Source organism: Haliotis cracherodii, unplaced genomic scaffold, assembly GCF_022045235.1.
Source record: "Haliotis cracherodii isolate W230 unplaced genomic scaffold, xgHalCrac1.p SCAF_15, whole genome shotgun sequence".
Taxonomy (NCBI): Eukaryota; Metazoa; Mollusca; class Gastropoda; order Lepetellida; family Haliotidae; genus Haliotis; species Haliotis cracherodii.
Window position 1 is genome coordinate 2,913,464 of NW_027266270.1, and position 8,215 is coordinate 2,921,678.

An 8,215-nucleotide genomic window follows, 5' to 3' on the forward strand; every position below is an offset into this window, starting at 1 on the left:
TATAGTCTACCTGTACAGTAACTGATGTCGTCTACCTGTACAGTAACTGATATAGTCTACCTGTACAGTAACTGATATAGTCTACCTTAGAGTAACTGATATAGTCTACCTGTACAGTAACTGATTTAGTCAACCTGTACAGTAACTGATATTGTCTACCTTTACAGTAACTGATAAAGTCTATCTGTACAGTAACTGATGTAGTCTACCTGTACAGTAACTGATATTGTCTACCTGTACAGTAACTGATGTAGTCTACCTGTACAGTAACTGATATTGTCTACCTTTACAGTAACTGATGTCTACCTGTACAGTAACTGATGTAGTCTACCTGTACAGTAACTGATATAGTCTACCTGTGCAGTAATTGATGTAGTCTACTTGTACAGTAACTGATGTAGTCTACCTGTGCAGTAATTGGTGTAGTCTACTTGTACAGTAACTGATGTAGTCTACCTTACAGTAGCTGATGTAGTCTACCTGTACAGTAATTGATGTCGTCTCCCTGTGCAGTAACTGATATAATCTACCTGTACAGTAACTGATATAGTCTATCTGTACAGTACCTGATATAGTCTACCTGTACAGTAACTGATATAGTCTACCTTAGAGTAACTGATATAGTCTACCTGTACAGTAACTGATTTAGTCAACCTGTACAGTAACTGATATAGTCTACCTGTACAGTAACTGATTTAGTCAACCTGTACAGTAACTGATATTGTCTACCTGTACAGTAACTGATATTGTCTACCTGTGCAGTAACTGATTTAGTCTACCTGTACAGTAACTAATTTAGTCTACCTGTACTGTAACTGATATAGTCTACATGTACAGTAACTGATGTCGTCTACCTGTGCAGTTACTGATATACTCTACCTGTGCAGTAACTGATATAGTCTACCTGTACAGTAACTAATTTAGTCTACCTGTACTGTAACTGATATAGTCTACATGTACAGTAACTGATATAGTCTATCTGTACAGTACCTGATATAGTCTACCTGTACAGTAACTGATGTAGTCTACCTGTGCAGTAACTGGTATAGTCTACCTGTACAGTAACTGATATAGTCTATCTGTACAGTACCTGATATAGTCTACCTGTACAAGAACTGATGTCGTCTACCTGTGCAGTAACTGATATAGTCTACCTGTGCAGTAACTGATATAGTCTACCTGTACAGTACCTAATTTAGTCTACCTGTACTGTAACTGATATAGTCTTTCTGTACAGTACCTGATATAGTCTACCTGTACAGTAACTGATGTCGTCTACCTGTGCAGTAACTGATATAGTCTACCTGTACAGTAACTGATATAGTCTATCTGTACAGTACCTGATATAGTCTACCTGTACAGTAACTGATGTCGTCTACCTGTGCAGTAACTGATATAGTCTACCTGTACAGTAACTGATATAGTCTATCTGTACAGTACCTGATATAGTCTACCTGTACAAGAACTGATGTAATCTACCTGTACAGTAACTGATATAGTCTACCTTAGAGTAACTGATATAGCCTACCTGTACAGTAACTGATTTAGTCTATCTGTACAGTAACTGATGGAGTCTATCTGTACAGTAACTGATGGAGTCTATCTGTACAGTAACTGATGGAGTCTGTCTGTACATATACTGATGTAGTCTACCTGTACAGTAACTGATTTAGTCTACCTGTACAGTAACTGATGGAGTCTATCTGTACAGTAACTGATGGAGTCTACCTGTACAGTAACTGATTTAGTCTACCTGTACAGTAACTGATTTAGTCTACCTGTGCAGTAACTGATTTAGTCTACCTGTACAGTAACTGATTTAGTCTACCTGTACAGTAACTGAAGTAGTCTACATGTACAGTAACTGATTTAGTCTACCTGTGCAGTAACTGATAAAGTCTACGTGTACAGTAACTGATGGAGTGTACCTTTACAGTAACTGATAAAGTCTATCTGTACAGTAACTGATGTCGTCTACCTGTACAATAACTGATAAAGTCTACCTTACAGTAACTGATACAGTCTACCTGTGCAGTAACTGAAGTAGTCTACCTGTACAGTAACTGATGCTGCCATCTTCTTGAACACATATGACGCTAGGAACTTGTCTTCCTGTACCTGATGTAGCCAGGGTGTTGTGTATCACTGCAACATTCACGTGCACGACGATACCACACGATGTCAATAAAGTTTTACAATCACTGTAAATTATTGTTGTCTTTGTCGATCACAATCATTCAAATGAACTTAACTTCATTTGTTTCAATTTAAGTGAACGGTTTCATTGTCAGTAAAATTAACGCTTCTACAGCGTTCGTTCTTGTTAACATTTGTAGGTTAAAAGGTTGAGTGAGTGAGTGAGTTGGATCTTTAGTGTTTTGCTTTATTCGGGCGATGAAGCACACCAACTTGATTTACGACGTACCCACGTCGGGAAATCGAACCCGGGCCTTCGGCGTGACGAGCCAACGCTTTAATCACTTTAACCTATCGTCTCTAAACAGTGATCATGTCCTTAATCTCCCAGCTGCGAGCTGTTACGTTGTAGGTTTATGTGTCATTTATATGAACAGTTTGAGCTAAACACGCCATAATCTGGAAGATTCTTGTCCGCGTGTCATTGCTATGACCAGTTATGTTAACCACCATCCAGCCACAAGCTAGAGTGAGTGAGTGGGTGAGTATGGTTTTACGCCGCTTTTAGCAATATTCCAGCAATATCACGGCGGGGGACACCAAAAATAGGCTTCACACATTGTACCCATGTCGGGAATCGAACCCGGGTCTTCAGCGTGACGAGCGAACGCTTTAACCACTAGGCTACCCGACCGCCCTCCTACAAGCTAGAACCATCAGGAGCAGTGTACCACATTCCGTGCAACTGTGGACAAGCTTACATAGGAGAAACATCTCGGCCCCTCAAAACCCGAATTAAAGAACATCAAAGCTCAGTCTCCAAAGATGACTCTAAATCAGCTCTATCAGACCACATCCGTGACAACCCAAGCCACAACATCCAGTGGGAGAGAGTCACAACCCTCGCCACCAACCTCACAGGTTTCAAAATCAGGAAACTACAAGAATCCATCAACATTAAAAAACTCCAACCGCCAGTCAACCGTGATCAAGGCTATTACATTCCCCTGGCCTACCATCAACTCATCAAAGACCCAAATCAGCCTTAATCCTGTTGTTTATATACTGAACAACAAAAGTTCCTGTGACATTGAATAAGATTTAATGCAAAGTTATGTTTTTTTTACCAAATCTGAAACAATTTCGGTTTGCAACAGATAAAAGACTCCTGTAAGTGTTCAAATGGTTTAATTTGCCATACTGACTTCAGAAAATGCGTGATTTCATGAAAAAAATAAGCATGACAAAATGTCAATTTACAAGTCAATAGCGTGTGTGTCCACTCTGGTTACGCTGCAAGCAACAAATCTTCGTCTCATGGAATGGACTAGGCGTAGCACAAAGTCCTGTGGGATATCTGTCCATATCTGCTGGAGTATGTTTCGAAGTTCCTGGAGTGTCTGTGGAACACGTGGTTGACGTCAAAGGCGCCGATCCATCTCATCCCACATGTGCTCGATTGGTGAGAGATCAGGAGAGCGAGCCGGCCAGGGGATGACATTCACGTTGTTTTGTTGAAGAGAATCCTGAACAAGTCGATCAATATGAGGCCGGGTCTTGTCATGTTGAAAGGTAACGACGACGACGCAAAAACGGTAGAACAACAGGGCCGATGATCTCGTCGCGGTAGCGTAGTCCATTGAGATTTCCCTCTACCACTATCAAACGGGTCCTCTGTCTTGCTGTAATCCCACCCAATACCATAACGCTGCCGCCCCCGAACAGATCTTCTTCCATGACACAATGATTGACGTAACGTTCACCTCGACGTCGGTACACTCGAATCCGTCCATCGCTGTGGCTGAGGTGAATAGAACTTGTCCCCACTGCATGGCCGTCCAGCGTAGACGCTGTCAGCACCACTGTAGACGTGCTTGACGGTGGTTTCCTGTCAGATTGGGACGGCTGGCGGGTCTTCTGGCGACAATCCCTGCACATCTGAGGCGACGACGTACGGTTTGTGATGATATTCGTCGAAAGCCAGGGAGGTTTCTTGCAGTCACTGTTGCTGGCTGGAATCGATTTCGTAGGTGTGTTGTTCGAATCCAGTTGTCTTGTCGATAATTGGTTACGCGTGGCCTGCCACTCCGAGGATGGTCTCTGACTGCATTCGTCTGTTGCCAACGTTGCCATAAACACCAAATGGTGTTTCTGTGGACGTTAAATTGTCTTGCAACATCACGTTGACTCGATCCTGCTTCAAGCATACCAATGGCTCGCAGACGCTCATTTTCGGACAGGCGTGGCATTTGGTAATGTTGAATAATTGCGTAATTTTGGTTGTTGTCAGCACGATGCTAAACAATGCCTATGGAATCCCGTTAACGCACATGTTTTTATACCCATTCTTGGGTAGTGAAATGCATGGGACTTGCATTAAAGACAACTTTTGCATGGAATGCATGCTTTTCTGTAGCAGTTGCGTTTTTGTGACTTGATTCCATACATGTACTACAATATTGAAAACCAAACTTTACTTGTTTGAAAAATACACTAAAATATTGGTGTCACAGGAACTTTTGTTGTTGAGTATATGATCCGAACGTGCCCTGTCGATCACTTCGGGCTTGGCCATTCAATCTTTACGTATTGATCATGATCTCCCTGCCTACAAATATACACTATACCACCTTAATATTAACTATCATAGCTATTTTTCCATATCTTAGAATTCAATATTTTCTGTAAATCAGCAGCATAAACAGAAAGACAATCTGCACTTTCGTTTCGTCTCTTGTGCCGTGCTAAATCGCTATGACACACAGCCGATATCAATATGCAATACAGTAAACTAAGGTTATAACGAACACGCTTATAACGAACTGACTGATATAACGAACTTATTTTTTAGTCCCGGCCATTTGTAGTATATATGCTGTATAAATGCTTATACCGAACTACGGTTATAATGAACTAAAATAAGTGGTCCCTTTGAGTTCGTTATAACCGTAGTTTACTGTACTTCCATATTTAAGTGACTTGACTATCCGCATGATCATAACACATAGAGATAATACAGAATTCATTTCTACAGTTCAGAATTTCGTCCGTGTGATTTTATTCCAGAGAATATGCATGCGTGCATGTGTGCTGTGGTTTGAATTCTTTCGCTTTGAAAACCATCGGTTATATTGTATTCTACACGCACGATGATTTGTCATTTCAGTACTGTGGAAGCACGTGTCTGAGAACGTGTAGTGTTCTGAATCTCGGTCTAGAACGTTTTACAGGCGTTCTAAAAGTTTTACATCGTCAGAACACGTTGAAACGTTCTATATATGTTTGTTGAACACTCCTGTTCTGGGTCGAGAACATCAACTTTCAGAATATTTTCAGAACACATGGACGCTTTCTAAAAGTGTTACATCCATGTGTTCTGTCTAGTTTTCAGAAGTAGAACACTTTAGTTCAGGGCGTAATAGTTACCTGTATGTGACATATGGGTTCATAAGGAAAAATTCGCCGTCATTCGCTTGAAGTTCAACATGAAAGAAAAGGGTCGAGAAGCGCGGTGACCATTTTACTAATCTCACCATATTTCACAATCCGTAGCACTGTATAAAATATGAGTTACACAATGATAAAGCTGAGATGATTAGGGTGATGATGGTTTTAAGTTTGATTTTGCGTACTCAGTGTTTGACATGCGTATTCACAGTTGAAAAGGGACATTTTCATGGGACCAAATTTGGTCTCGTGGCAGTAAGAGGGTGTGAAAAGTGAGGCACCACATATATGAATGTGTGTGTGCATGTATTGGTGTGTGGTCCGTGTGTGTGCATGTATTGGTGTGTGGTCCGTGTGTGTGCATGTATTGGTGTGTGGTCCGTGTGTGTGCATGTATTGGTGTGTGGTACGTGCGTGTACATGTATTGGTGTGTGGTCCGTGTGTGTGCATGTATTGGTGTGTGGTACGTGCGTGTGCATGTACTGGTGTGTGGTTCGTGTGTGTGAATGTATTGGTGTGTGGTCCGTGTGCACACGTCTGCGAGATCACCTGAATTAAACAGATTTAGTAAAATTCACAGTAAGGTAGTACCACATAGACTGTGGAATATATCTAACTGTTTGATTGGCATTCTAGAAGTAGGCAAGATAAGTAAGAAAAACGTACAACTTTGCATACACGGGTTTATTGGTTGTCTCTGCATCGCATGTTTGTCTGTTTGTTTGATGTTAAACGCCGCACTCAGCATTATTCCAGCTATATGATTGCGGTCTGTATATAATCGAGTCTGGACCAGACAATCCAGTGATTGATATCATGAACATCGATCCAAGCAATTGGGATACAATGACGTGCATCAACCAAGTCAGTAAGCCTGACCACCCGATCCATTTAGGCGCCTCTTACGACAAGCATAGTCGCCTTTTACGGCAAGCATGGGTTGCTGAAGACTTATTCTACCCCGGATGTTCACGGGGAGACAAGCATGGGTTGCTGAAGACTTATTCTACCCCGGAGCTTTACGGGGAGACAAGCATGGGTTGTGGAAGACTTATTCTACCCCGGATCTTCACGAGTCCTCCCTGGTTTTACCAAGTAGATCACTGAGTGTTGCAGCTGTGAGTCTGATGAGTGTGTATGTGTGTTGTTTTGCGTATATTCATGGTCGTGAGCTGCTAAACAGAGTATGTAATCAGTGCAGTAATGTTCCATATAGCCTTGTTCCTAATCATGTGTACTGTCAGTTGTTGTATCAAATATAATATTACAGATAACATAAATGGGAGTTTTGCCCTTTCTGTCTGAACTGGATTTAATGCACGTTTATTTCAAAATTTAGTCGTATCACTTACATACAAATGGATATTTAAGAAATAAACGACGAGTGGGAGTTGTTTATCGTACAATAAAACTCTGCCTACAGTGTTTTATTTTAAGATAAACAACGATCACGAGCCTTTTACTTTTTTATATGAGATATCAATATTACTCTTTAAGGATGTTAGTAAAAAGTAAACGCTTTAAACATATATACCCGTATTAAATAATGATGACTCTCTGAATAGAATCCGACCGGCAATGTCGGACAGGTCCATTTAACAGGTGGGTAATTACGTTTGTTATTTCCCGCGTATGAGGTAACTGTATTGTTTTCTTGGTACTTGTTGTTACCCTGTCTGGCGCTCGGCATTAAGGGGCTAAAACAAGGACTGGTCGGCACGGAGTCAGTATACTGTGTCTGAGTGGGGTGTTCATGTTAAACTGCGGCATGATATCTCAGTGAACAAGCACTATAAATCGGCATCAGTCCGGACTAGTACAAGCAGCCACACAAACACACACACGTGCATGCACGTCGCTATATAAGTGCAATAATCTTAGACGCGACGTTAAACCCAATTTCACCTCACCTAACCAGTATTGTTTTCTTTATTTAGAGATATATTTTATCATTTCTTAGTGGTTAACAGGTTAACCGCCCGTCCTCTATATCTCCAGGACTCGCATTTCGTTAAACATTCTCTAACATGGTTAACTGACAACAACCCGAAATATTAAAGAGCAAGATTCTGGAGTATCCAACTAAACAAATGTATCAGATTTTATTTTTGTTTGTTTGTTGTTTAAACGCCCCACTCAGCAATATTACAGCTATATGACGGCGGTCTGTAAATAATTGAGTCTGGACCAGACTATCCATTGATTGAAATCATATTAGCATCGATCCACGCATCAACCAAGTCAGCGAGTCTGACAACCCGATCACCTCTTACAACAAGCGTAGTCGCTTTTTATGGCAAGACCTATTCTACCCCGGATCTTTACCTGTCAAAGAGGTTTTAGAGAACGCACGTCTGTCATAGCTGGTGCCCATTCATCAAGAAGGAAAAGAAGAATTTAGTTAACCCAACCATGAAATTCTATTAATAAAAGATGAAAGAAAAAAAACCATGCTGTTATGTGGGGAACATCCCTGGTTTCTCAAACTTAATATACATCCCTACTTTGAGACTTTGACAAAACATTCGTCTGTGAAAATACTTCAAAAACAATCTCACAAAAATCAGATTTTGGTGTTTAGCGGTAGCGAGAACAAAAATCTGATTTAAATGAAGTTGTTTCAGAAATAAA